Source organism: Rhinolophus sinicus, chromosome 18, assembly GCF_057876585.1.
Source record: "Rhinolophus sinicus isolate RSI-liver-muscle chromosome 18, RSI-T2T, whole genome shotgun sequence".
NCBI classification, from domain to species: domain Eukaryota; kingdom Metazoa; phylum Chordata; class Mammalia; order Chiroptera; family Rhinolophidae; genus Rhinolophus; species Rhinolophus sinicus.
The window spans coordinates 22,455,184-22,482,470 of record NC_142518.1 but is presented as its reverse complement, the minus strand read 5'-3'; the positions used below and the strand labels follow the sequence as shown (position 1 = coordinate 22,482,470).

The 27,287-nt window shown below is 40.9% G+C and overlaps 1 long non-coding RNA gene across 2 annotated transcripts in view; it reads right to left on the bottom strand.

Moving 5' to 3' along the window:
- Positions 1–27,287, bottom strand: part of LOC148754578 (uncharacterized) — a 139,665-nt gene that overhangs the window by 90,979 nt on the left and 21,399 nt on the right. The window contains exon 3 of one of the 2 annotated variants that reach the window (XR_016020030.1): positions 25,097–25,449. The exons of the other annotated variant lie outside the window; for it this stretch is intronic. This is a non-coding gene — a long non-coding RNA (uncharacterized LOC148754578). Of the gene's footprint in view, positions 1–25,096; positions 25,450–27,287 lie in introns of those variants that run through there. 2 annotated transcript variants of the gene reach the window in all.

Below are 27,287 nucleotides of genomic sequence, written 5' to 3'. Positions count from 1 at the left end.
CAAAATTTGAGTGTGTAGAAATGTAACTTTTAATGCATAAATATTTCACTGGAAATTAGAAAACTCATGAATTATGAGATATTTTTTCACTGTTTAGAGTGATCACTGGAGAAATCCTTTAAATAATTAATGTATTTAAAAGAAACTCAAAGAACCTAAAAAATGTAACTTTCTTCCCTTCTCCTTAACTATACTTAATTTAGCTATTGAGCCCCCAAGGTAGTCAGCAGTATAAAACTTAATCTTGCCAATTCAAGGTAACTTAACCATTTCCAGCTTGAAACTCAGACACTTTTGAGTAACTTAGTATCTCCCAACCCCTTCTTCTCCTCAGAAATAAGCGAGGCTTTCTGGATGACTTACTACAAATTAGGTTTCAGTATCAACAGGATTCAAGATACAAAGGTGCTGTCTGTTCCCAGAATTCATTGAAATTTAACTTGCTCCTCTGGTCTTTGTCATTGAGTTCTGGCATTCCTTGAATTTCATAATCCCATCATGGCCTGTGGTTACCAGGCCACAATTCTGAGTCTTCTCCATCCTGCCCCCAGCCACCCTCAGGCCCACTAGCCCTCTCTGAGTTCTCAGTGGTTTAGGAACCCTCAGCTGCTTTCCCCACACCAGCTGATGTCTATGGGCCCCTGACGGCTGACATCAGGTACATCTACTGGGGGACCTCTCTCAGCATCAGTACCCTCTATTCTGGTGTCTTGCTAAATGAGAGGCTTTTCTGAGAGGCTTGCTTTCTCCTGGCTACACCTGAGATGTGTGGCACACTTCCTTCCATCCTCAGATCCCATCTGAGGCTTGCATCACCGCCTCCCACTCCAGACCCAACCCAGAGAGTGGGCACCAGGCCTCAGTACTCTCTTAGGGACACTCACTGATCTCTAACTCTTGCTTCTCCTCTGAATTTCACTCCTTTCTCACCCCAGTGGAATCTTTACCTGGTCTAGGGCAGAAATGACTCTACATCATCATGCATTCTTACTCACTTTGTTATTTATGAATAAGCCTCACGTTCTACTTCACTTAGGAAATCAGAAAGAGTGACATGGGAAAAAGGTGCTCTTTGAAATCTCTAAAGCTCTTTAAACATATAAGGTGACATTGCAACCAATGTCTTCATAATGGATCATATCTTCTTAGTTTGAACTTAGCATTTCTTCAAACTTTTGGGGGAAAAAGGAAAAACAAAGCAGTTCAGAATTGATGATCTTAAAATCTGAATTTATAAAGTTGTTTGGACATGACGTTCTTTAAGAACATGCCTTATTTCCCTAGGACATGATTTCCTTTTGCAGAAATTTGCATTAGCTATAAAAGCAGCTGATTTTTCTCCTAGGCATCAAAACTAGTTTTAGGATTCATTTTTCTTCTTGTGTCACACACAATGAATTATAGGATGACTTCCTCAAAAACACTGACCACCCTATTAACATATTCAGGTCACAGTCAGCCCAAATAGTCCATGGTCTTGAATCAAAATGAAGAGGAAAATGGGTGACATTCAACTTGAAATCAGAAATAAGGTGCCCAGGAAGCAGCAGAGGGATTCTACCAGTTGGGGGACCTTTTCATCATCCTTTCTCACTCTTGATCATGTATCAAGCTCTCCCTAGGGCGGCTGGACCTGTTTGGGAGTCTTGGTTCTTCTTGCTGATGCAGTGAAGAAGCAAAGGTCAGCAAGCTGATTAATATGCAAGCAGGGTTTATTAGTGATACGTTCTCAGGGAAGAGAAGGGGCCTAATCAAGGTGAGAGAGAGAGGCAGAGGCTTCCTGAGAATGTTATTGATACATTCTCAGGAAATAGGACGACGGGGCTAGCCGAGGTGGGGGGGGGGGGAGAGAGAGAGAGAGAGAGAGAGAGAGAGAGAGAGAAGCCTGGGTCCCCGGTATTAGTGATACATTCTCAGGGAAGAGAACGGGCCTAGCCGAGATGAGAGAGAGACCTTATCCCGAGGACTTACAGTTTGCCAGACCACCTCTTGTCATCTGTTGTTATAAATACAGATACTTGGCTGGAAGCGTTCATCAAAGCTAGTTATGAGCTTTTCCTGTAGGCACTATGGCCCCCTCCCACCCCTCCTCCTTCTCCTACATTTTCTAACTTCTACCCCAACAGACTCAGAAAGCTTAATATGTTAGGCTTCTTCCCTGTACATTGAACAATGTTACCCTGATACACTCTCATTTTTAAAAATCAGATGCAGCCTTAAAGGGAAAAAAAAAGTGTTATCCTAATGAAACTGCATGGAAGGGAGAAGGGCTAGTTGCATCTACCTGCTTTACTTTGATGATGACACCCTATAATAACAGTAGCTAATATTTATTGAGCACTTACTATGGGCAAGGCACTTTGCTAGATCCTGCATTTACATTATCCAGTTTAATCATCACAACAACTCCATGATGTAGGTACTCTCATTATCTCCATTTTATAAATGAGAAAAATAAGACGCAGAGACGTTAAGTGACTTACCCACGATCAATCACACAGATAAAATATAACGAGCACATCTAACTCATGACGTTGATTGAGCATAAAATAAAATATTCCATGTAAAGCAATTAGAATGTTATCGAAGCTAAATAAAAGTAGCCATCAGGGTGAGGAAGAGGAAGAGAACTGATCTGCAATGAGAGAAAATCCAGTAAAAGCAATGAGAGAAGCAAAGATAAGATTCAGAGAGAAAAAGATACTGGCAATCTCACCCCTGGTTCCAGATATTCCTGAGGCCCAGGTTAACATCCTGTTGCTCTACAAGTCGATGCTCCTTTCTGATTAAGCTACTGCTATGGTCTGAATGTTTCCCCCGAATTCATATGCTGAATCCTAACCTCCAGAGGCGATAGTATTAGGAGGTGGAGACTTTGAAGGGTGATCAGGTTATGAGGGAGGAGCCCTCATAAGTGGGGTTAGTGCACTTAAAAGAGGAAAAAACAAACACACAGATTATCTATATCAAAATGACAGTCTGACAACATACCGCAAACCTATAATTCAAGAGTGAGGGACAGTGTAACATCGACTCACAGACTGTCCCTAAAATAAATATTAAAAGAAAACTTCAGCAACAAGAAAATAAAACTACAGGGAAGAAGCAGGAAAAGGAAAACAACAGGGTCGGCCCGGTGGCTCAGGTGGTTAGAGCTCCATGTCCCTAACTCCGAAGGCTGCTGGTTCGATTCCCACATGGGCCAGTGGGCTCTCAACCACAGGGTTGCCAGTTTGATTCCTCGAGTCCCACAAGGGATGGTGGGCTCTGCCCCCTGCAACTAAGATTGAACATGGCACCTGGAGCTGAGCTGCCTCCCGGATGGCTCAGTTGGTTGGAGCACATCCTCTCAACCACAAGGTTGCCAATTTGACTCCCGCAAGGGATGGTGGGCTGCGCCCCCTGCAACTAGAAATGGCAACTGGACCTGGAGCTGAGAGGCACCCTCCACAACTAAGACTGAAAGGACAACAACTTGACTTGGGAAAAAGGCCTGGAAGTACACACTGTTCCCCAATAAAGTATTGCTCCCCTTCCACAATAAAAAAAAGAAAAAAAGAAAACCAACAGTGATCATGGGAATCATTAATATTTTGGAAAATTTGATGACTGTATGTAGAAAAAAGTTATATATTCTTTTACCCATAAAACTAAGAAGTATTTCACAAGAGAGATCTCATTTGCGACAATCACAAAAATGCTTGGGTACCTACAAGTAAGTTTAACCGTTATTCAAGGACACAAAAGACTATCTAAAGAAAACAAGAGAAATATGGTGTTCATGGATGGTGCATCAGTCAGCTTAGGCTAAATTGTGCCGGCTTTGGAGTTAATCATCTGTTGCTTCTTCTGTTCCTGCAAAGTCCCTGAATTCAGGCCTCAGCTACTTCCTCTCGTTCTTGCTTGCAAAGTAGTGGAATCTTGGCTAGGCTTTCTCTCTTACTTACAGTATCTCCTCAAATGCAGCCGATAGTGAAGGGAGGTTACTAATATTGTTTCCTGCCCTCTCTCCCTAAACTCACAGGTTCATTCAGCACAGTTCTGCCTTTCCGAGCTATTACTAGTGATGTTTTTACCAAATGTTCACCACTTCATAATATGATTGCCTTCTTTCTAGGCTTTAATAACTGTTTCTTTTCCAAACCACTTAACTTCAAAGCCAAAGCCACATAGTTTTATGTTTTTTTTACGGTAGCACCCCATTTATAGTACTCATTATCTCCTTTAGCCAGCTTAGGCTTAGTTATAAAGCAGTGACCCATGACACCCAAAAAGCTCACTGCCTTAGAAGAACAAAGTTGACTTTTTGCTTTTGTGACATTTCTATCACAGGATAGCTGCTGTGGCTGTGCTCAAGTTTGTCTTTATTTTGTCATGCTGGCTGAAGGGCCAGCCTTTACCTGGGGCATTGGTGCTCTCCTAGCAGAGAGAAAAGAGACACGTGATGGCTCTTCAAGTTCTGTTTAAAAGTGGTCCAGGTTATATTTCATTCTTCTTTATGGCTGCGTAATACTCCATTGCATAAATGTACCACAGTTTCTTAATCCAGTCATCTACCAATGGGCATTTTGGTTGTTTCCATGTCTTGGCTATTGTGTATAGTGCTGCAAAAAACATAGGGGTGCATAAATTTTTTCGAATTACAGTTTTGGATTTCCCTGGATAGATACTTAGGAGTGGAATTGCTGGGTCATAAGGTAGTTCCATTTTCAGATTTTTGAGATCCCTCCATACTGTTTTCCATAGTGGCTGTACAGCATTAAGAATAGACACAGTGGAAATGTAATGGCTGTGTGCGATGTCAGAGGGGTAGTAGACTGGGGTAGGGGGGTTATCACTGTGTGAGGGATATAAATGATAAATATCTAACTATTACATTGTTTTGTACAGCTGAAACTAATAAAAAAAAAGTGGTCCAGGTTACTTCTCACATCAATTTGGTTAAAGCAAGTCATATGGCCCAACCTTACCTCAGATGGACACAGATCTATGATGCTCTGCCAGAAAAGGGAGGTGAATATTTTGAGTAATCATGTGATATACCACAGATATGAAACTTTATACTGGAAAGATGTCAATTCTTCCAAAATAAAGTGATTATTTTTATGCAATTCCAAAACATTCCCAGCAGGTTTATTGGTTTATTGCTGTTCTGGGGGGACGGGGGGGATTTGATTGATTAATTGGTTGATTGATTGATTTAGCTTTTGTTTCTCTCATCTGTTTTCTTTTTGCAGACCTGTAAAGCTGATTCTAAAATTCTTGGCAGTACACAGTACCAAATGTTGCCAAAGCCATTTTAAAGAAGTATCCCTCCTTATTATAATGCTATAAAAACTATAAGATTGAGACACTGGGACAGAAATAGACTCAGCAATTCCACTTTTAGGAATATAGTGTAAAGATATCATTACTCGGATGGTTATGAAGAGATGCAAAAGAATTTTTATCTGTGATTTGAATTGCACTGTTTGTAGCGGCACAAAATTGGAAACAACCTATATGTACATCAGTAGTTGAATGAATAGATAATTTGTGGTACATCAAGAAGTAGAATGTTGGGTGGCCGGTTACCTCAGTTGCTTAGAGCGTAGTGCTAGTAACACCAAGGTTGCCGGTTCAATCCCCTAATGGGCCATTGTGAACTGCACCCTCCTTAAAAAACAAGAAAAACAAAACAACAAAAAACAAAAAGAAGTAGAATATTATACTAACTGTTTAAATGATCCAGAGCAACATATATCGATACGTATAAATCTTAAAAACACACTATTAATAGAAAAAGGGTGTTGTAGGACCTGTATTTTATAATAATACTTATATAAAGTTTTAAAAATGCAAGCTATACCATATATCATATATGCATAATATATAATACCTATGTTTTTAAGTTTATACATATATGGAGTTTATATTATATTATATTATATTATATTATATTATATTATATTATATTATATATTATATTATATTTCTGGCAAATATAACATTTTAGCAAATTCAGGATAGTGGTGAACTTGAGGAGGGAGAAAGAGGAATGGGTGTATGGGTCAACACAGAGGGTTTCATCTGTCTCTTAAATGTTTCATTACTTAGAACATATCTGAAGCACATATGATAAAATGTTAACATTTGATAAAGCCAAGTATCAGGTACACAAGTATTTGTTATTTTTTCCCATAACTTTGCGTGCTTGCAATATTTCATAATACAATATTTCTAGCACCTAGCAATAGTTAACATTTTCTACTGTAAACTTCCAGATATCTTCCAAGCATAAATATATTTTTTGCAAGTATATAAACCCAGGTCATAAACAATATGGAGCTCATAGGGGTCACAGTACTTTGTCACTATTTTCACTCCATAGCATCATGAATATCCTTTATGTTAATGAACATATATTTAAAATATATCAATGGCTTATATTTCATTATACATTTGTATCGTAATTTTTAATCAATCTTGTATTGTCATATATTTATTTCCAATATTTCAAAACTATAATAAATATTATTTTGCGATGTCTTTCTTCAATTATGTGCTTATATTCTTATAAAAAATTTTTAAAGTGAAGATGCTTAGATAAAAGAAATGTACTTTTTAAAGCTTCAATATATATTGCCAAGTTGCCCTTCAGAAAAATAGATTCCAATTTACACTTCAAGTGTGTCTGAGATTTTGTTTTTCTCTATTTTAGTCTTTAATAATTTTAATAATCTGTATTTCTGAATCTTTGAAAACCTAAACTTCCCAACTGACAGAGGGCAGCGAGGGCTGTTTCTCCATAAGTTAGTTTTCCTAAGAGAGATGTGTTTGCTTAAATGGAACATTTCTCAACAAACTGCCTACAACAATAAATTGCATTTTGCTGAGTCATAGGAAATGTGCAATATCTTGGGAAAACATTGCCTCTACCCTTGAGTCCAGTGTTATAGATTTTACTATAGGTATTCTAAACTCTGTAGAAAGTGTATAGTTCTCTTTTACTTCAACTGGTGACTTAACCTATCCGGAAGTCTAACTAGTCTAACTGGATGGGGAGATTAAAAGGTTGAGAAAAGTAATCCAGAGCAAGGTTTTTTTGTTTGTTTGTTTTTATTCCATTGGTAATTTCCTGCTGTTTCTCGAAATTGCCCTGAGTGCCCGAGTGACACTTCCCCTTTCGTTTCTAACAACAGACCAATGAAAACTAAAGTCGTGTTCCTGGTTTTGGTAAATGTCGGCCTCACCCTTCCAGTTTCTGGTTTGACAAGTACTTGTTGGGATGCAACAAAACAAAACAAAACCTTAACCAGGTTAATGTGGTGTCATGTAAAACAAGATACAGAAGAGGTCACCACAGAAGATCTTATTAAAGTTAACCTTTATTATAGACTTCTTCCTGCCTAAGAAATTGCTAAAGCAAATAAGTTTTAAAATGTTTTAAGTTAAGAAGAAACAGCATGAGTAAAATACATCCTTGTTATATTACACCATGACCCTAGTTTAGGCCTCTGTTAGTACAAATGAACGTAGTTTAGAGAACCTAAAAAATTCACGTTTTGAATCTGGTGAATGAGATTGAAGAAGCATGCTCAGATTTCAGTTGACACCTAGAAAGTTCCCTTGGTTCAACTTTTATAATCCAAGGACAACTGCCTAAAATTTTATTAAGCTCTCTTAAATTGTGTTCTTGATAGGGCTTCTTCATATAGTATCAAATTATTTTTATGGGCAATCCTCTAATTCACTCCAATCTACAGTATCTGTTCCTACTTGACAGACTTCATATATGAGATTGTTCAGACAATACAGGGGTATGAGTCACTACTAATACACTCTTTTATAACTTTTGGTGACATCTGTAAAGAATAACAAGTTATTGGGGCGGCCAGATAGCTCAGTTCATTAGAGTGTGGTGCTCTTAACAACAAGGTTGCCAGTTCGATCCCCACATGGGCCACTGTGAGCTGCGCCCTCCACAACTAGATTGAATCAACTACTTGACTTGGAGCTGATAGATCCTGGAAAAACACACTTAAATAAAAGTTTTTAAAAAATCATCTTAAAAAAAAGAATAACAAGTTATTCACAATTTTAATTTACTTGACTGTTCCTTAATCATTGACTATCAAATATTGATGGCAACTCAGTGATCTCAATATGGACCTCTGATTATTCATACTTAATGAGAGCCCCTGTCTCAGCAACACTGTAAGAGTTAGAGTCTGTCCAAATGGCTTCCTGATAGATGAGTCAGTGATGTTAAGTATAATATAGGGCCGCGTTCCACCCCTCTCCCCTCACTTTGTATGGTGACTATTTGCAAGCCTCTTTTAGATAACCTAGAATCATATCCTCTCACTTTAACTCCCAATGCAGACTAGAAAGATCAGTATGCTTCTTTATTGACATGAACTTGTAGCAATATTGATAGGCAATTAGTCCTGTTATCGAATTATCATCAGAAATACTCCTTAAGATTAATTACTTTAAAACACCATTATTGGGCCAGCCCCGTGGCTCAGGCGGTTAAAACTCCATGCTCCTAACTCCGAAGGCTGCCGGTTCGATTCCCACATGGGCCAGTGGGCTCTCAACCACAAGGTTGCCAGTTCAATTCCTCGAGTCCCACAAGGGATGGTGGGCAGCGGCCCCTGCAACTAAGATTGAACACGGCACCTTGAGCTGAGCTGCTGCTGAGCTGCTGCTGAGCTCCCGGATGGCTCAGTTGGTTGGAGCGCATCCTCTCAACCACAAGGTTGCTGGTTTGACTCCTGCAAGAGATGGCGGGCTGCGCCCCCTGCAACTAGCAATGGCAACTGGACCTGGAGCTGAGCTGCGCCCTCCACAACTAAGACTGAAAGGACAACAACTTGAAGCTGAACAGCACCCTCCACAACTAAGATTGAAAGGACAACTTCACTTGGAAAAAAGCCCTGGAAGTACACACTGTTCCCCAATAAAGTCCTGTTCCCCTTCCCCAATAAAATCTTTAAAAAAAAAAAAAAGAACACCATTATTTTGGGCAAATGATCCTGTATCACAATTAGGGTTCACTGTGAGTGACAGCAATTCAAAAAACATTATCTTAAACTCAATTGAAGTTTATTTCTGTCTCATATACTGAAGTATAGCTTTATCTCCCACACTTTGGAGTTTTACCTTGGCCTCCAGCTTACTAGCCACTTTCTTCTTCATCCTTCCCAATCAGCATAATGTCACCAATATAATGGACCGATGCGATATGATATTCTGTGGGACTATCCAGATCTCTTTGGACTATGGGATGACAGAGGACAAGTTAACATAGCCTTGTGGCAAAACTGTAAATGCATATGTTCATCCACTCCAGGTAAATGAGAACTGTTTCTGATCTCCTTTACTGACTGAGATAGAAAAGAACACATTTGCCAAATCAATGGCTACATATCATGCACCTGAGACCATGGTAATCCGCTCTATCATAGACACTGTGTCCCGCATGGCAGATGTAGATGGGCCTGTCATGCGGTGGTCCATGACCATTCCCCAGGACCCATCCAGTTTCTGTAGGGGACAGACTAGCAAGTTAAAGGATTTGTGAGATACTTTTACATCTTTAAGGGTAGCATTAATCTCCACCATTCCCTGGGATACAATATTGTTTTTGAGTTACTACCATGGCTACTGGGGGTTGGGGTTGGAATAGAGTGTAGAGGGAGGGTTGTGTTTCATCCACTTAGTCTTCCCCACTATGAGAGGTCTTAACCTACACACAGGCCAAGCATAAATGTGGAGGTTAAGTCAATTGCCAACCATGTCAATCCCAATTATACATTCAAGGACTAGGAAAATGACTACCACGTGATTCCATAAAACCAGTAGAGATACTGTAAGCTGGACTTTGGTTCCCACGTGCCTCTGCTCTAACAAGGAGCCATGATGATGCTCTGAGTCTCTGTATATCAACATCAACTCAGAGACTATGTCCATTGTCCTCAAAATGCCTGCATATTTCCCTTTCCCAAGGGTACATCACCTGAGTAAATGACAGCTGGTTCCTTTGGGAAAGCACTGGGGGAATCATTGTGGTCTCCACTTGCCATAGTGTTGCACGTTCCTTCCACCTGTGGACCTGAGGACACGGCTCCCAGGCCACCTCTTCATTCAGTGGATTCCAGTTCTAAAACCTGGCTCAGGTCCAGGAAATGGGCAATGGGTCATGGCTTTTTATTGGAGCAACACTCTAAGCTTTCTGCACAGCCACATTTGCCTCCTTTTGATTATATATATTAAGCAGCACCCTTGTTGTACGCCCATCAGTTTTGCCCCTAGGGAGCTGTAGGTTTTTAACCTTCTTCACAATTCTCTTCTAGTTAAGGCCCCTTGGAGTCTGGTGTTAAAGAACAAAATTCAACTGAGTAAATGTTAAAGATCTTATTGGTTTTATTCAACAATTCATGAATTGGGTAGCATCCAATCTAGCAGAGAGAAAGGAGCTCCAAAGAGCTATATAATTCAAGAGGGATTTGTAGGCTAAAGTGAACAGGAACAAGGACGTTATGCTGGGCATTTGCTAATTGATACAAGCAGGGTTCCTTTCCTTCTATGCAGAAAAGGGAAGTCTTGGAGCAGGGTCAGGTAACTTGTGCTAAGCAGGCAAGTGCTGATTGGTTGACCTAGCCTTCTTTTCTGGGCTTGCTGAGCACAGAAACTTGGTAAAGGTTTGGTCTGCTGATATGGAGCTTAGAATGAGTGACTCATTCTTGGGCCTGATCTGGTTTCTTTAACACTGGGAAGTCAAACTCTTCAGGGGCATCAGCCCACATATCCCCATCCCATGTATCAGAGTCCCACGTAGCCTGAAACAGGGGTCTGACCTTGACATAACAGACTGCCTCAGCTGAGCAGATTCAATCATCTTTGAAGGACAGTGAATGTAACTATTAAATCTTGAGTTTAGTCTTCAGCTTTTTCTGTTCTCCCACTGCAGGAGATAAGGGCCTGTTTGGAAACTACCAAATAAGCCTTCTGGCCTTCACACCTGTTTTTCAATTGTTTATTAACTCCCCTCAGTTTTTCATTATCTCTCTGTAGGGTGTCACTGAAACTTAATAGCATCCAGACAATTTCATTGTTCTTATATTTGGCATTAACATCTCCTGCCCTCCCCCATCCCACCTCCGGACTTCTCGAATCCTTGCACCAGCCAGAACATTCCCCCTCCATCAGAACCTCCTCCCAAATCAGCACCAGTGTTAAGTTTTAGCTATTAGATGCAACATTAACCCAGGGACTCTCCATATTCTACATACTATGGGGGATGAAGGCCTCATTGCGAGGCAGGGGGTGAGTGGACCGGTCACCAATCCCCATCTTTTCTCCTGCTCTCTCAGACTACTTCAAGTATCAACTGTGGCAGTTCAGGTCCTCTGGGTAGCAAACAGGGAGACAGACTAAGTAGTGTAAAAAGTATATTGGGGGAGTGTAACACTTGGGATAAATGGAGAGGAAAGAGAAGCAAGAGAGAAAGCTTTCACACCCTGATGTAGTTCTGACACCTATGGAGAAAATGGAGGAGAAAGTAGAATGGGGCAGAGAGAGCCTCAGACTGCAGTGCCAACCCAGTGAGGAGCTGAACAAAGACTGCCGTTAGTGAATCCTTGTGTTGGGCAGAAAAGGCAGGACCTTTATAAGCACAGTATGGCTCAGTCATTGGTTAAGGCCTTGCCTGGAAAAGCCAGGCCTCACAATTATGTACTGAAGCAGAATCTGAACACACTGCAGTGGGAGGCTGTCCGCTAACTGCACTTCTGGCAGCTGGTCAACAAGTTCTTTCTCGAAGGAAGATGCAAATGGCACATCTTCTTGTTTGCCATAGCAGGCAAAACTGACAAACGTCCACCTCATTTTCATCAGTAATATGAACACTTTGCATGCTGAACAAGTAGGTCATAGACACGTTTATTCTCATGGTTCTTTTTAAAAGAAAACTACCTCACCTACAATCTTCATGGAGAGAAAAGTAAATAAAAAGTATAATCACTACGTTTATTAAGCACCTGCTATTTTTCGATACTGAACAAGCTATTTTGGTAGAGATTCTCTTTAACCTTTACACCATTCATTGTCCCAAAGTAATCCTAACCTCCAAGGCTGAGTCATCCCACCCTATTGGCAAAACTGAATAGGACAAAAGCTGCCACCTTCCCTGACTCAGGTTCAGATTCACTCTGGTCCCCTTTCTCCAACCATTTTATTTTTTGAACTCCAAACTTGTGTGTGACTTTGGCTGACACATATTTCTGGCTTTATCTCTGGGTTTCTTCTCCTTGTGACTACTTCTTAGAGTTGCTGCTCATGTTCACTTGATTTCCCTTCTAGGCTTCCATCCCTCAGATACAGTGATCTAGACTTTGCTCTGTTTCCTGACTCACATCCTGGTACCCTCATCTCTGCTCCCAGTCACAAGTGTAAAAGGTACCCAACTCCATCTTCCCTCTACCTAGGGGTCATCCTTGCTTGGTCTCTGTTAGTTGGGGAGAAAGAAAACATAAAATAATCAGACGAGATAGATATTATTACACCAACTTTACAGATGAAGAAACCGAGTCCCAGAGAATTTAGATAATTGTTTGAAAGCTAGTATATTGCATAGCTACGTATTCTAGCTATTATTAAAAGGCATTATTTAAAATTTGAAAAATAAGGGGAAAATTCAATGCAATCTTGGGATGTTGACAGGATCACCCAACAATTATTTAATTATCTAGGGGACGTATATGTGTGCAACTGCCATTTACTATTAATTAAGGGCTTAGACCCCAAAGTTATATGGTGATTTTTCTGTGCAATAAAAAATATAGCCCCTTTGTGACCCAGCAATTCCACTCCTGGATATTTATCCAAAGAAATCCAAAACACTAATTTGAAAAAAGATAAGCACCCCTATGTTTATTGCAGCACTATTCACAATAGCCAAGATATGGAAACAACCGAAATACCCACCAACAGACGATTGGATAAAGAAATTGTGGTATATTTATACAGTGGAGTATTACTCTGCCATAAAAAAGAATGAAATCTTACCATTTGCAACAACATGGATGGACCTAGAGAATATTATGCTACGTGAAATAAGTCAGACAGAGAAAGACAAATACCATATGATCTCACTTATATGTGGAATGTAAAAAACAGAATAAACAAGCAAACGAACTAAATAGAGATACAGAGAAAAAAATTGATGGTTGCTAGTTGAGAAGGGGGTTGGGGGATAGGTCAGAAGGTGAAGGGATTAGACACTACAAATTGGCTGTTACAAAATAATCATAGGCATGTCAAATACAGCATGGGCAATATAATAAATAATGTTGTAAAGATCATGTAAGATGCCAGATGGGCACTGGACTGATCAGGGGCATCACTTCATAGACTGTGTAGATGCCTGACCACTGTGCTGTACACCTGAAGCTGATGTGGAATAATATTTAATGTCAACTATAATTAAACACACACACACACACACACACACACACACACACACACACACACACACTGCGGGTGCCAAAAAAATGTATACAAGTGGACACTTTGGTCAACGTTGCCCAAGCAGTAGTTTGCCGTAATCAGAAGTGTCTGGACGCTGATGGTAACCACTTTGAGCACCTCCTGTAATTGCAGAAGTCAAACGTGACTTGTATTCATCTTTCATTATCGGTAGATATTGAGTATTACAATTTTAATCGTTTTTTCCTTTCTTAAAATGTGTATACTTTTTTGCACCATATATTATATATATATTATATATATATATTATATATATTATATATATATTATATATGTAGTTATGGGATTTGTAAAGTACAGCATTTTTTATAATTAAAATATTATAGGGCGGCTAGATGGCTCAGTTGGTTACAGCGCGAGCTCTCAGCAACGGGGTTGCTGGTTCAATTCCCACATGGGATGGTGGGCTGCGCCCCCTGGAACTAAAGATTGAGCATAGTGACTGGACTTGGAGCTGAGCTGCGCCCTCCACAATCAGATTGAAGGACAACAACTTGGAGCTGATGGGCCTTGGAGAAACACACTGTTCCCCAATATTCCCCAATTAAAAAAAATTTTTTTTAAAACATAGCTAAAATATTTTTAATATATATATATTATATAGCCCCAAAGTTACTGTTTCATTGCTTTTTGGACATTAACCAGTTTTGTCTCTTAGTAAATTTATTTCAAACTGCCTTTCCCGGTGGACTATAAATGTACCAGTCCTCAAAATGCTCTTTGACCCAGCATTACCATCTTATTGATCTCCTCATTAATGAGTTGAATAAAATCTTTGACATATGTCCATTCTATATTTGTATTAGAGCCATGTTTTTAACTTTTGAAAATCACTCTTTGACACCATAATGTTTGACTCCAAAGTCCTTGGTCTTTCCCTAGACTAGATGACCTTTCAAGATGGGCATGCCGATATACATTGGAACAGAAAAAGAACTGTGGCCCCTGAAGTTAATTTTCTCTAGAACTGAGAGACTTATCTTTTGCTGCTTATTTCTGCTCATGTCAAAGATAGGCCCCTATCTTAGGCCAGGTGTTTGAGAACAGCTTTCCTCTTGCGGAGACTTCTAGGGAAAGGAATAGCTCAGGTACACTGATCATGAGATCTGAATAAAAAATTGTTCCTGAGATTCTTGAATCTTGAAACAAAGCCTAAATGCTTGAAACAAAGCCCCTATCTTAGGCCAGGTGTTTGAGAACAGCTTTCCTCTTGCGGAGACTTCTGGGGAAAGGAATAGCTCAGGTACACTGATCATGAGATCTGAATAAAAAATTGTTCCTGAGATTCTTGAAATCTTGAAACAAAGCCTAAATGCTTGAAACAAAGGCTTAAATTCCTCTTTAAGGGCTCTTTTGCTTTGGGAAGCCTTTGGGATACATAAATGTAAAGCCAAGATTCTATTCCAGAATGGACTATGAAGAGCTAATCTACTCTGTACAATGCAAAAAATTGTCTTCATTGTGGGGAGGGTGACACGCTGAGAGTTTATGCTGCTTTGCATCATGGTAACTACTATTGCCTGGCAAGATACTGGAGTCCCTTCTTCTATTCCTCACAAACAGAAATGCTGGATGAGATATGAAAAAAATATTTTTAAAACATAGTTGAGCTCACAAGGAAATCCCCAGGTGTCAGAAGAACAGGGATGTTAGAATCAAATCAGTGAGGATGAATTGATGCCAGGCAACTTTTGGAGTATTGGCCCTGGAGACATAACTCAGGGGCTGCACTACTGACACGAGAACAGGACTGGAATCCAGGCTACAGGAACAAGACAAACCAGGAAACCAGACCTAGGCTCTCTAAATAAAGATGGGCGCTAGGAAAGGAAATGTTTCCTTGTCCTTAGGCAGAAAGTAGTAGTAAAATGTACACAAGCACGGTACCCACCGTAAGTCACTGGAAAAAATAGAGCTACTGTAAGAAAGTAGAACCCCAAGCATGATCGCTGCCTGAGGCAAGTACAAGTTTGCACTAACTTAAACTATGAGTTTCCTCTGCTGAGAAACTGATCTTAACTCTATGAATTTTGCAAGACCAGAGAAGAGGGAAATGATAAACCATCCAACTGAGACGCCTCCTCAAACCAGGACACAGAGAGGACTCTCGTGGAAGAAAATACCCAATGAAAATGAGCTCGTAGCACAAAAATTACAAAGCACGTGAGGACACTCTGCCCTGTATTCCCTGAATGATGCTGTTCATGAGAGAATCCATTGCAAGGAACTACAAAGAAATCTAATAGGTGTAGGGGAACCATCCCCTCCTTGTCCCTTATTCTTAACGAGCTTATTAAAAAGGAACATTTGCAGGAGGGCCAGGTGGCTCAGGTGGTTAGAGTGCGAGCTCTGAACAACAGGGTTGTCGGTTTGATTCCGACATGGGCCAGTGAGCTGCACCCTCCACAACTAGATTGAAGACAATGAGCTGCCGCTGAGCTTCCAGAGGGGCGGCCGGATGGCTCAGTTGGTTAGAGCGTGAGCTCTTAACAACAAGGTTGCCAGTTCAATTCCCGCATGGGATGGTGGGCTGTGCCCCCTGCAACTAAGATTGAAAAAGGCGATTTGGAGTTGAGCTGCGCCCTCCACAACTAGATTGAAGGACAACCACTTGACTTGACTTGGAGCTGAGGGGTCCTGGAAAAACACACTGCTCCCCAATACTCCCAAATAAAAAAAAAATTTAAAAAAAGGGAACATTTGCCTCTTTAAGCAACGGAAAGAGTTGTGCCTTAGTTTGGGCACCCCCAGAAGCCAACTCTGAAACAAGGATTCAAATGCAAGTAGTCCATTTGGGCTGTACAGAAAGTGGGGAGTGATGCCAGGAAGGCAAGGTGCATTACTAAGCCAACTGCTATGGTGGGCACCTGGAGCTTAACTCCATGGGGCAAGTCTAGTGAAATGGTATAAAACACACATCTCCGAATTATCCCACCCAAGGGGCGGGGCCCGAGTTAGGGTATTAGTAATGAGATATAATTTATAATGGAGAATAATTATTATAATGAGAGTTTGGGCTGAGGGCTCTTCTCAGAGAGTTGAATTCCTGACACACTGCCCTGCTGCACTAAGCAGAGTAGTCCCAGGGGAAAAACTTTACACACAGAGATGCAGCTGCTGGCCAGTGGAAGTCAGAGAGAGAGAGAGAGAGAGAGAGAGAGAGAGAGAGAGAACAGTAGAATGATTAAGATGGGCAGGCCATGGATGGGGCACTGAGAGTGTCGGCTACAAGCCAACTTGTGACTATGTCTCTGCCTTTTCATTCTCTTTGCCTACGTGGGGGTGGAGAGAGTGTAGGCGGAGTATAAAGCCTCTTCTCAGGAACATATTTATAAGTTTATTTTCCTCCTCTGACTCTTCACTCTACTAATCCTGGGAAGCCTTTATATAGCTTTAGGTAGTTCTGATTGATCTGATCTTCTTCCAGATCTTTCTATGTCAACCCTGAAGCCTTCAGGGCCTTGGCTTTTGATAGGCAAACCATGCAGGCTCTTGCAATCCAAAAACCTTTCCTCTCATAAATAGTTCTGCAAAGAGCTTCAAAAGCATATTTTGTAGCACAAAAGTAAATGATTATCTTTTCTCTTTTTCTGCTCATTTTAATACGGGAAGAGATATGGGGTATAAAGGAGTTACCAACAATAGAAAAGACATTGGTTTACATTTCTTTTTTTTTAAGGAGGGCGCAGCTCACAGTGGGGATCGAACCGGCAACCTTGGTGTTATTAGCACTACGCTCTAACCAACTGAGCTAACCAGCTACCCGTGGTTTACATTTCAAAATCGTACTCTGCTACAGGAAATATGGCATCACTTTGTTGTTCATAAATCACCTTAAATTCTGTTTTGAGTCTCCATTCACACTGCACAAATGATCTCAATCATTATCGGGACAACTCCTCTCTCACTGCTACATCAGAATCCAGGAGTCTCATAGAGAAAAGAGGAAAGGGCCCTACATACTAAGAAATTTGGCCTTGCTAAAAGAGTGGTGTGACCCTTGCGTGGCTCCTGGAGGTAACTTCTAAACCCTTGGGAATTCCCATGTGATAGGAGTGTCTTTGTTATTCACAGTGAGCTCCTTGGACTCTACCTGATAGTTACCTTAATGAGATAACTCAGAGTGGAGCCACCCACACTAGATGGGTTCTCTAGAAAGACTAACCATGTGATGGGAGGTGGGGGCTAGAGATTCAATTCAACCACAATTAATCATACTATATAATAAAGCCCCCCAAAAAACTCTGGACACCACCCTTGGGTGAGCTTCCTGGATTAATAACATGCATGGAATATTGTTGGCAATATTCTGTGTGTATTACACTTCAATCTCAGGAGGGTAATGCAGCCTGAGGACAAAGGAAGCTTTGAGGTTGGAACCTTGCGGAGCCCTCCCAGACTATGCCTACGCATCTTTGGCTGAGCTCAATGTATCCTTTTCCTACAATATATGCAGCTATGAGTCTACTAGGTTTCAGTGAGTTCTGTGAGTCTTTCCAGGGAATTTCCAACTGAAGGTGGCTTTGAGAAACCCCTGCTTGTGCACTGTTGGTGGGAATGTTAAGCTGGTACAGCCATTAGGGAAAACAGTATGGAGGTTCTTCAAAAAATTAAAAATAGGGGGCCGGCCCGGTGGCTCAGGCGGTTAGAGCTCCATAGTCCTAACTCTGAAGGCTGCCGGTTCGATTCCCACATGGGCCAGTGGGCTCTCAACCACAAGGCTGCCAGTTCAATTCCTCAAGTCCGGCAAGGGATGGTGGGCAGCGCCCCCTGCAACTAAGATTGAACACGCACCTTGAGCTGAGCTGCCTCCCAGATGGCTCAGTTGGTTGGAGCGCGTCCTCTCAACCACAGGGTTGCCAGTTCGATTCCTAGACTCCCGCAAGGGATGGTGGGCTGTTTCCCCGGCAACTGGACCTGGAGCTGAGCTGCGCCCTCCACAACTAAGACTGAAAGGACAACTTGACTTGGGAAAAAAAAAAAAGTTCTGGAAATACACACTGTTCCCCAATAAAGTCCTGTTCCTCTTCCCCAATAAAATCTCAAAAAACAAAACAAAAAAGTAGAATGGATAAGTATATTGCGGTATAGTCATGCAATGGGATATCAGACAGCAACAAGAATGAACAAACTAAATGACACACAGCGACATGGATGAAGCTCACAAACTTAATGTTGAATGAAAGAAACTAAAACCAAGAGTATAAACTGTATGGTTCCACTGATATAAATTTTAAAAACAGCTAAAACGAATGGGAAGTATTTTAAATAAGGATAATAATAGTTGAAGAGTAACAGAATATGACAACCCAAACTATGCCTCTTTGGCATAAGGATTATTTTGAGGTGGCATATTTTTGAAAAAAAGTGGACACAAGGAGAACTCTAAAAGCAAAGTGGAAATTTACCCTTTTGTGAGGGAAATTTACACATACTTATAAGGTTCATCTCCATTTGTAAGGGTGTCTGTCTCCCTCTCTCTACCAGAAAGAGAACAGGTGACTCTACATCACAAGAAACTTACCAATGGAGAAGGTGAGAATTTAAATTTGCAAAACAAACTGTGTTTTCCTGATATTGTCCCATAAATGGACTCCTTGCCCCAGCCCAACATCTTCCTTTGTCTTTAGCTGAAGATGGTATTTAAGGTGTCTCGGGTCATTTCAGAGTTTTACTCAGATTTCCTGGGTATCTCCCATGTATACGGGAGGTCTGTATGCTATTAAAATTGTTTTTTTTTTTTCCTCCTGTTAATCTGTTTTTTATTATAGGGGATCTCAGCCAAGAGCTCAGAAGGATAGAGTGAAAATTATTTTTCCTCTCTTACACGGTTATGCAAGGGGTCATGACTGAAAGGATGCAGAAGGAGGCTTCTGGAATTCTGGAAATATTCTTTCTTGATCTGGGTACTAGTTACACATGTGTTTACTTGTTGAAATTTTGTAAAGCTACACACTTAGTATTCGTGCATTATATTATATGTGTTATATTTCCATTAAAAGTTTACATTAATATGGTAGGTATCCTGCTCTCCTTTTGTCCTTAGGTACACTTCTCTTCAGTGAACTCAGGATTTAGAAAAAAATTCCAGGATGGGAGGTGTTTGTACATGACTTCACCCCAGGGTGACCAACTTGTCCCAGTGTGCCCAGGACTTTGCCAATTCTTTGTACTGAAAGGTTTGTGCTCCAGGAACTCCCCCTCCCCAAGTCCTAGGTAAAACTGGGACAGTTGGTCACCTTTCTGCCTACAAATATAAATTTGGATTAACTTTCTGGAATGGGGTGGGGAAGAGAAGAACATACATTATGCCCTTCTTAAACAAAACACTTCTGCGGCTGAAAGTCTTTTTAAAAGAAACACTTTATGGGGTGACCAGTTAGCTGAGTTGGTTAGAGTGCGGTGCTAATAATACCAAGGTTGCCAGTTGGATCCCGGCATGGGCCACGGTGAGCTGTGCCCTCCTTGAAATGAATGAATGAATGAATGAATGAATGAATGAATGAATGAAACAGTTTATTAGGACATGGTTAGCAAAAAAAAGGGAAAAAAAGAAGACCAATTTGGGGCATGGAGTCTAAACCACCAGCAGCAGGGCTAGTTAGGAAAGACAACATGTTCATCATCCCATAGTTTTGCAGTTTTGCAAGTGTTTTTATACATCAAGTAGGGGGGAGAAAGATGTTCTGGAAGGATCTACATTAGCTCTAGACAAAGGATGGGCTAGTTCTGCAAGAGGTACAGTAAAGTCCTTCACACACAAGAAGCGGTTCAAAGGCACCTGGCTATTCTCTTTTCAGATAATCTCGGAAATAGCTGCGTGGGAGTTAATTTAATAATTCCAACATACACGAAGGAGTGTGAGCAGTCTTTTATTGGCTTTGCACTGCAGTTAACTGATAACCCCTTTCTGTCTCTTCCTCCACCCTCTGGCCTATTGTAATTTCATTTGGGACATCTCAGAATTTTCTCCTTGTCACCCTCAGAAAAACATCCCGCCACAATAGTACTTATAGTTTACTCATCATCATAGTCAACAAAAGATCTCTCTGTTTGGGAAATCAAAGACACTATATCACTTTAAAAGTCAGAATCTCCAGTAACCTAAAAGCTCAAGTCACATGTGCGCACACACAGAACCCCCTGAACCTAGATCCAGAGGGAGATATTCAGTTGGAAAGTTTATTTTTACAAAGGTCAAATTATTCTCCCTGAAGTTCCTGTAGACAAGTGATTTTAGAGATAGAGGCCCCTAAAGATCTAAAGGAAATGCTATTATAATGCAAATAAAGCTTCCTGCAACCCAGCTGTGACATTTGATACCAGAGAGAATATGACTGAAAATACACAGCACCACTCTGGCTTTTCTCAAACGAAAAGGAAATTGTCAGAGACAACTATAACTTGCAAGGACAAAACCCAACACATGTGAATTTCCATTTACAGTACAAAGGATGAGGATGCTGGCGGTGAGTGGTAGAGTAGGCTGCAGAATAGCTACCGAACAGAAATACTGAGTTCAGTCTTGGCCACACAGTTGCAAAATGGGAAGCCAGAGAACAGAAGACCCAGTTTAAATGAACTTCTCAGTCAATAAGTCCCTAAAACAACGTGTTATTCCTTTAACGTCTTCTATTACACAGTGATTAAATGGGCGCCCACACAGTCCTGATTAACAACATTTTCTTGGGCCCATTTCTCCAATTCCAGTTCTATAGCACTTAATGTTCCCTCTAAAATTGCTTTGGGGAGAGCAATCTCATGTCAGGGAAATGAATTCAAAAGTGCTTCCCTACCGGGGCTGAGGGACATTCACACCTTCAATTCACAACTCAGAAATTATCAGGCTTTAGATTGCTTTGCAAAGTTCACAGAATAAATTCAAGAAGACTGCTATTGAGTGAGGTTATCTTTAGACAGTCGACACACACATTTAATCTTTAAAACCATCGTTTTAAAATAGATGATTACCAATATTCTTCAGCAGAATGGACTTGTTTACCCAAGTAAACTATTTGAATAGCATGTTTTATAAGCCTTAGCTTTTAGAAATATCTCTCCTTTTCAGAGGCCGTCACCACTTTTTGGCACACAATGTATTTAACCCCTGCTCATGCATAGCTTAGTATTCAGCCACAGACCTCAAAAGGACCCTATACAGATTTGTGGACCGTTTCTGTCTAGTCCCTCTGAGACAGGTTAGTTAGTGTGTTGCTAGGTAGCCAGGGAGGTTCCTGGTGGAACAAACAAAGACAGCCATATCCTGTAACTCCAGGTTTTGAAATCATTCCTTCACTCCAGGATAAAATGTAACAACGCCTTTAGGTTGATCATAAAATTCCTTTTGGACTCACAAACGGAGCAGATCTGATAGATAAGATTGGGTTATTTTGCTAATTCCTTCAGGATGGGCAAGCAGAACAAACATGGATAGACAAATTTCATTAAAAAGCGCCAGCACCCCTTCCCCAAACAGGCAAGGGAAGGTATAAAAGTAAGAGCTTTTGCCTCAGTCACTGGGCACCCCCATTCGGTACCACCTCCCGCTCGGGAGCTCTGACCCTTTGCTTTCAATAAACTATCCTCTTTTTAAAACTCTTTGCCTCTCCTGGGTCCATGTTTCCATTCTTCGGTCTCACGAGACACGATCCCGGCCCTCACTCACTCACTCACTTGAAAGTCCCCTACATCATTTGGGGACTCACAGAGACATATTCCTCCTTCACCTCCTTTCTAGGACCTTGCGCAGCATACACATCTCCCTCCACTGAATGATCTTTCTGGACTCGTGGGTGAAGGGAAACAGAATTGGCCACCCCAAAATATGCCTCTTTGGCATATTGATTATTTGAGGCTGATTATTTTTCCTCCCCTACATGGGGAATGATGTGCATTGGGACAGTTTGCTGGGCCTTGTGTCCACTTAGGAACAGATCTCACAGCCTTCTTTACACATGACTCAAATTCTTCCCTCCGAATGGATTATCTACCGAAAAAGCCATAGCTTAACAATTCTTGGGAGCATCATTCACATACATGATCCAAGGGGTGCAACTCAACTAGAGTTGTATGATGTCTACGCCTTGTCTCACCCTCCAGTTCCATTTCTGTGAGGATTAGACAGTTGTTCACAATGTCCTTACAGCCAATATCTCCATGCTTTTCTGATTGTTTGCCCCATCAATAAAACATTTTTCATCACACTCTCCAACATATATACATACTTATATTTAGAAAATATGTACATGTGCCAACACACACACCACACACACACACAATTTTTTTAAGTGTGAAATACAAACTAAATATATATACCTGCAATGCCAAAAAAATGTATACAAGTGGACACTGTGGTCAGCGTTGTTCAAGTAATAGTTCGCTGTCATCAGAAGTGTCTGGACGCTGATGGTAACCACTTTGAGCACCTCTTGTAATTGCAGAAGTCAAACGTGACTTGTATTCATCTTTTGTTATCGGTATATACCGAGTATTACAATTTTAATAGTTTTTTCCTTTCTTAAAATGGGTATACATTTCTTTGGCACCCTCTGTAGAACTTCTAATAATTTTTTTTTTTTTTTTATTAAAATGTATTGAGGTGACAATGGCTGGTAACATTACATAGGTTTCAAGTGTACAATTCTGTAATACATCATCTATATATCACTTTGTGTGTTCACCACCCACAGTCAGTTCTCCTTCCATCATCATATATTTGACCAACTTCTAATAATTTTTGAGATCATCAGATTGGATGAAAAAAAATCAAGATCCCCATATGCTGCCTAGAAGAAACCCACTTGAATTTAAACATGGAAATAGGTTAAAAGCATGGGAAAACATACACCACACTAACACTAATCAAAATAAAGCTAGAATCAAATATATGGTGACGGAAGGAGAACTGACTCTGGGTGGTGAACACACAATTGGATTTATAGATGATGTAATACAGAATTGTACACCTGAAATCTATGTAATTTTACTAATAATTGTCACCCCAATAAATGAAAAAAATAATAATAAAGCTAGAGTGATAATATTAATATCAAAGAAAATCTCAGAGTGAAAAATAATACCAGGGATAAAAAGTGTCACTTAGTAAGAATAAAGGCATCAATTCATCAAGATTATATAATAATCATAATGTTTATGAACTTAATAACAGAGCTTCAAACCACTTGAAGTAAAAACTGATAGAACTGAAAAGTGAGGTAGCTAAATCCATAATTACAGTCAGATAGTTAAATACGCTTTTCTCAATCATTAATAGAACAAGTAAACAGAAAATCAGCAAGTATATAGGAGACTTGAACAACACTGTCAACTGATGTGACTTAATGAACATTTATAAAATATTCTATCCACCAAGAGCAGAATACGCATTGTTTTCAAGTATACATGGACTATTTACCAAGATAGACGATACTCTGGGCCATAAAGCAAATCTCAATAAATTTAAAAGGATTCAATCTATACAAAGTGTGTTATATGACCACAATGGAATTAAATTAGAAATCAATAATAGAAAGATTTCTGGAAAATCCCCAAATAACACAACTCTAAAAAATGCATGGGCAGGCCGGCCCGGTGGCTCAGGTGGTTAGAGCTCCATGCTCCTAACTCCGAAGACTGCCGGTTCGATTCCCACATGGGCCAGTGGGCTCTCAACCACAAGGTTGCCAGTTCTACTCCTCGAGTCCCGCAAGGGATGGTGGGCTGTGCCCCCTGCAACTAGAAAATGGCAACTAGACCTGGAGCTGAGCTGCGCCCTCCACAACTAAGATGAAAGGACAACAACTTGACTTGGAAAAAAGGCCTAGAAGTATACACTGTTCCCCAATAAAGTCCTGTTCCCCTTCCCCAATAAAAAAAAAATCTTAAAAAAAAAAAAATGCATGGGCAGCTTTTCGGGCCGGCCACCACCTCCCGCCATGTGACCCATGCGGCCCCTCCGGCAGCGCCTGTGGGCCTGTCGCCAGGCTTTTCAAGGTGGGAGTCCCCGCACCTTGAGTCCCTGTCTTAGTTCCTTCTCTCTTCCTACTGGGAATCCAACTCCGTACTGGAGCCCACGCCCGCCCGGGACCCTCTCCGCAGTTTGGGTGCGGCGCCCCAGGCCTTCATTCCAGTGGAATCCGTCCCTTTGCTGCCTGCAGCGGAACGGTCGGCCGAGGAGGCAACCTTCCTCTCGCCTCACCCCTGATTGATGCGGCTGTCCTCCGCACCACCAGCTCAGTCACATTTTGTGCAACAGAGCCTACGAGTTGAAGATGAATGAAGGTTGTCATGAATGTTTTCCAAGAACTTAAAATGACTGAACTGCTAGGAGCACATCTGTGTGTAACAAGGTAGCTGCAGACGAATGCTCAAGTCCTTAGCTGTGTTTTACAAAGTCATTGCCTCCGAGGTGGCACGTAACATTTTAGAAGGAAAAATGAATTGGCCAAGAAGGCATGAATTTGAGCAAATGATGAAAATTAATATTTTATTTAACATTGATCACAAATTATGTAGAAAATAACATGTTTGAATACTTTCAATTGCTGAGCAATAAAATGGGTTTTTTTGTTTTTTCTTTGTTTAAAGATTTTATTGGGGAAGGGGAACAGGACTTTACTGGGGAACAGTGTGTACTTCCAGGACTTTTTTCCAAGTCAAGTTGTTCTTTCAATCTTAGTTGTGAAGGGTGCCGTTCAGCTTCAAGTTGTTGTCCTTTCAGTCTTAGTTGTGGAGGGCGCAGCTCAGCTCCAGGTCCAGTTGCCATTGCTAGTTGCAGGAGGTGCAGCCCACCATCCCTTGCGGGATTCGAACTGGCAACCTTGTGGTTGAGAGCCCACTGGCCCATTTGGGAATCGAACTGGCAGCCTTCAGAGTCAGAAGCATGGAGCTCTAACAGCCTGAGCCACCAGGCCGGCCCTGAAATGTTTTTAAAATACAAAAAAAAAAAAAAAGAAATGCATGGGCAAAGAAGAAATCAAAAGAGAAATAAGAAAATATTTTGAACTGTATAAAAATGACATGATATATTAAAATTTGTGGAATGCACCTAAGGACATGCTTCAAAGAAAACTTATAGCACTAAACACCTATATTACAAAAGAAAAAAGGTCTGAAATCAATTACTTCAGCTGCCAAGATTAGTTGGGAAGTTAAATGACTTGTACAAGCCATGTACAGAGATTATCTCTACATGAGTTCTCTGCCTCCGGATTCTCTTTTTTGAGGTTCTAATGCTTGGCCTTTTTTGCTAACTGTTGATGGCAAATGGGCCACATCTCTTCTTTTTCTCACTCACCCTTCAGCTAGAAAGAAGCTTTGCACCCCTACTTGCATCCCCTTAGAAGCTTGAGCAGAAACCAATTTCAGACTCAGGAGAAAGAACACATATGTAGGAGAGGCCATTTAAGCCAGTTCCAGTCTAGGCAAAAAGAGCGCTCACACCTCATTAGTGATCCAGTCCATCTCATCTGGGCTGAGATGTCCACAGAGAGGTTTGGGGGCCAAAGCACTACGGACTGTGTGTTAGTCTGCTTCGGCTGCCATAACAAAATACTATAGACAGGATGGTTTATACAGCAGAAATTTCTTTTCTCACAGTTCTAAAGGGCGGGAAGTCCAAGATGAAGGTGCTGGCCAATTCAGTTGCTGGTAAGAGCTCTCTTCTTGGATTGCAGACAACCAGCTTCTCACTAAATCCTTACATTGCCTTTCCTTAGTGCATGTGCACAGAAAGAGAAAGAGTTGTCTCTCCCTCTTCCTCTTCTTATAAAACCACTAATCCCATCCTGAAGGCCCTACTCTCGTGACCACATCTAACCCTAAGCACCTTCCAAAGGTCCCATCTCCAAATACCATCATATTGGGGGTTAGGACTTCAACATATGAATTGGGGAGGGGAGGGGGACACAAACCTTCAGTCTGTAATAAAGTATTCCCACTCAATAGCTCTCCCAAAAATATATAACACGGCAGGCTGCCTGTGGAGAATTCTGGGACTTTGGTTCCAGTCATCATTATTTCCTTCTTGAAGACTCAGCAAATATTATGCATCATTTTGGACACGAAAAGATAAAAGGAGCACTTTACTAACTCAGGGCACATAATAACATTACATTAGTACATTATCTTTAACAAGAAGGGAGACATGCTGCAGAACGGGGTGAAGGGCAGGGAGAGAACCCCAAAGCAGCTGAATGCCAATGGAGCAAAAGTATGACTTCTTATCCAATGTGACCTTGATTGCCAAAGACCTTCAGTTCTTAGATCTACCAATCATCAGCTGCGGGACTTTGGACAAGTTACTCACCTCTCTGAAGCTCAATTTCTACATTTATAAAATGACAATAGTAATAGGAACCACTTCTCAAATTTGTTGTGAGACCATATAAAGAACAGTTGAAAATGTTGATTTCAATGTTAATGTTGCCCATCACTTGAATCAGTGTCTTCTTAGCCATTATCTCCCACTAGAGACACACACTGAAATACTATATCATATAATTGTGTTCCCACAGTTTGTGCCCCTCCTCTTCTCTCCCAGTGTGAATATTCAGAGACGTTAAACTGAGGTGAAATGTCTTTTCTCCCAGTCTGCATGCTTTCACAAAATTTTTCTTTTTAACTTTTATTTATTTCAAGTGTGTTTTTCCAGGACCTATCAGCTCCAAGTCAAGTAGTTGTTTCAATCTAGTTGTGGAGGGCACAGCTCACAGTGGCCCATGTGGGGATCGAACCGGCAACCTTGTTGTTAAGAG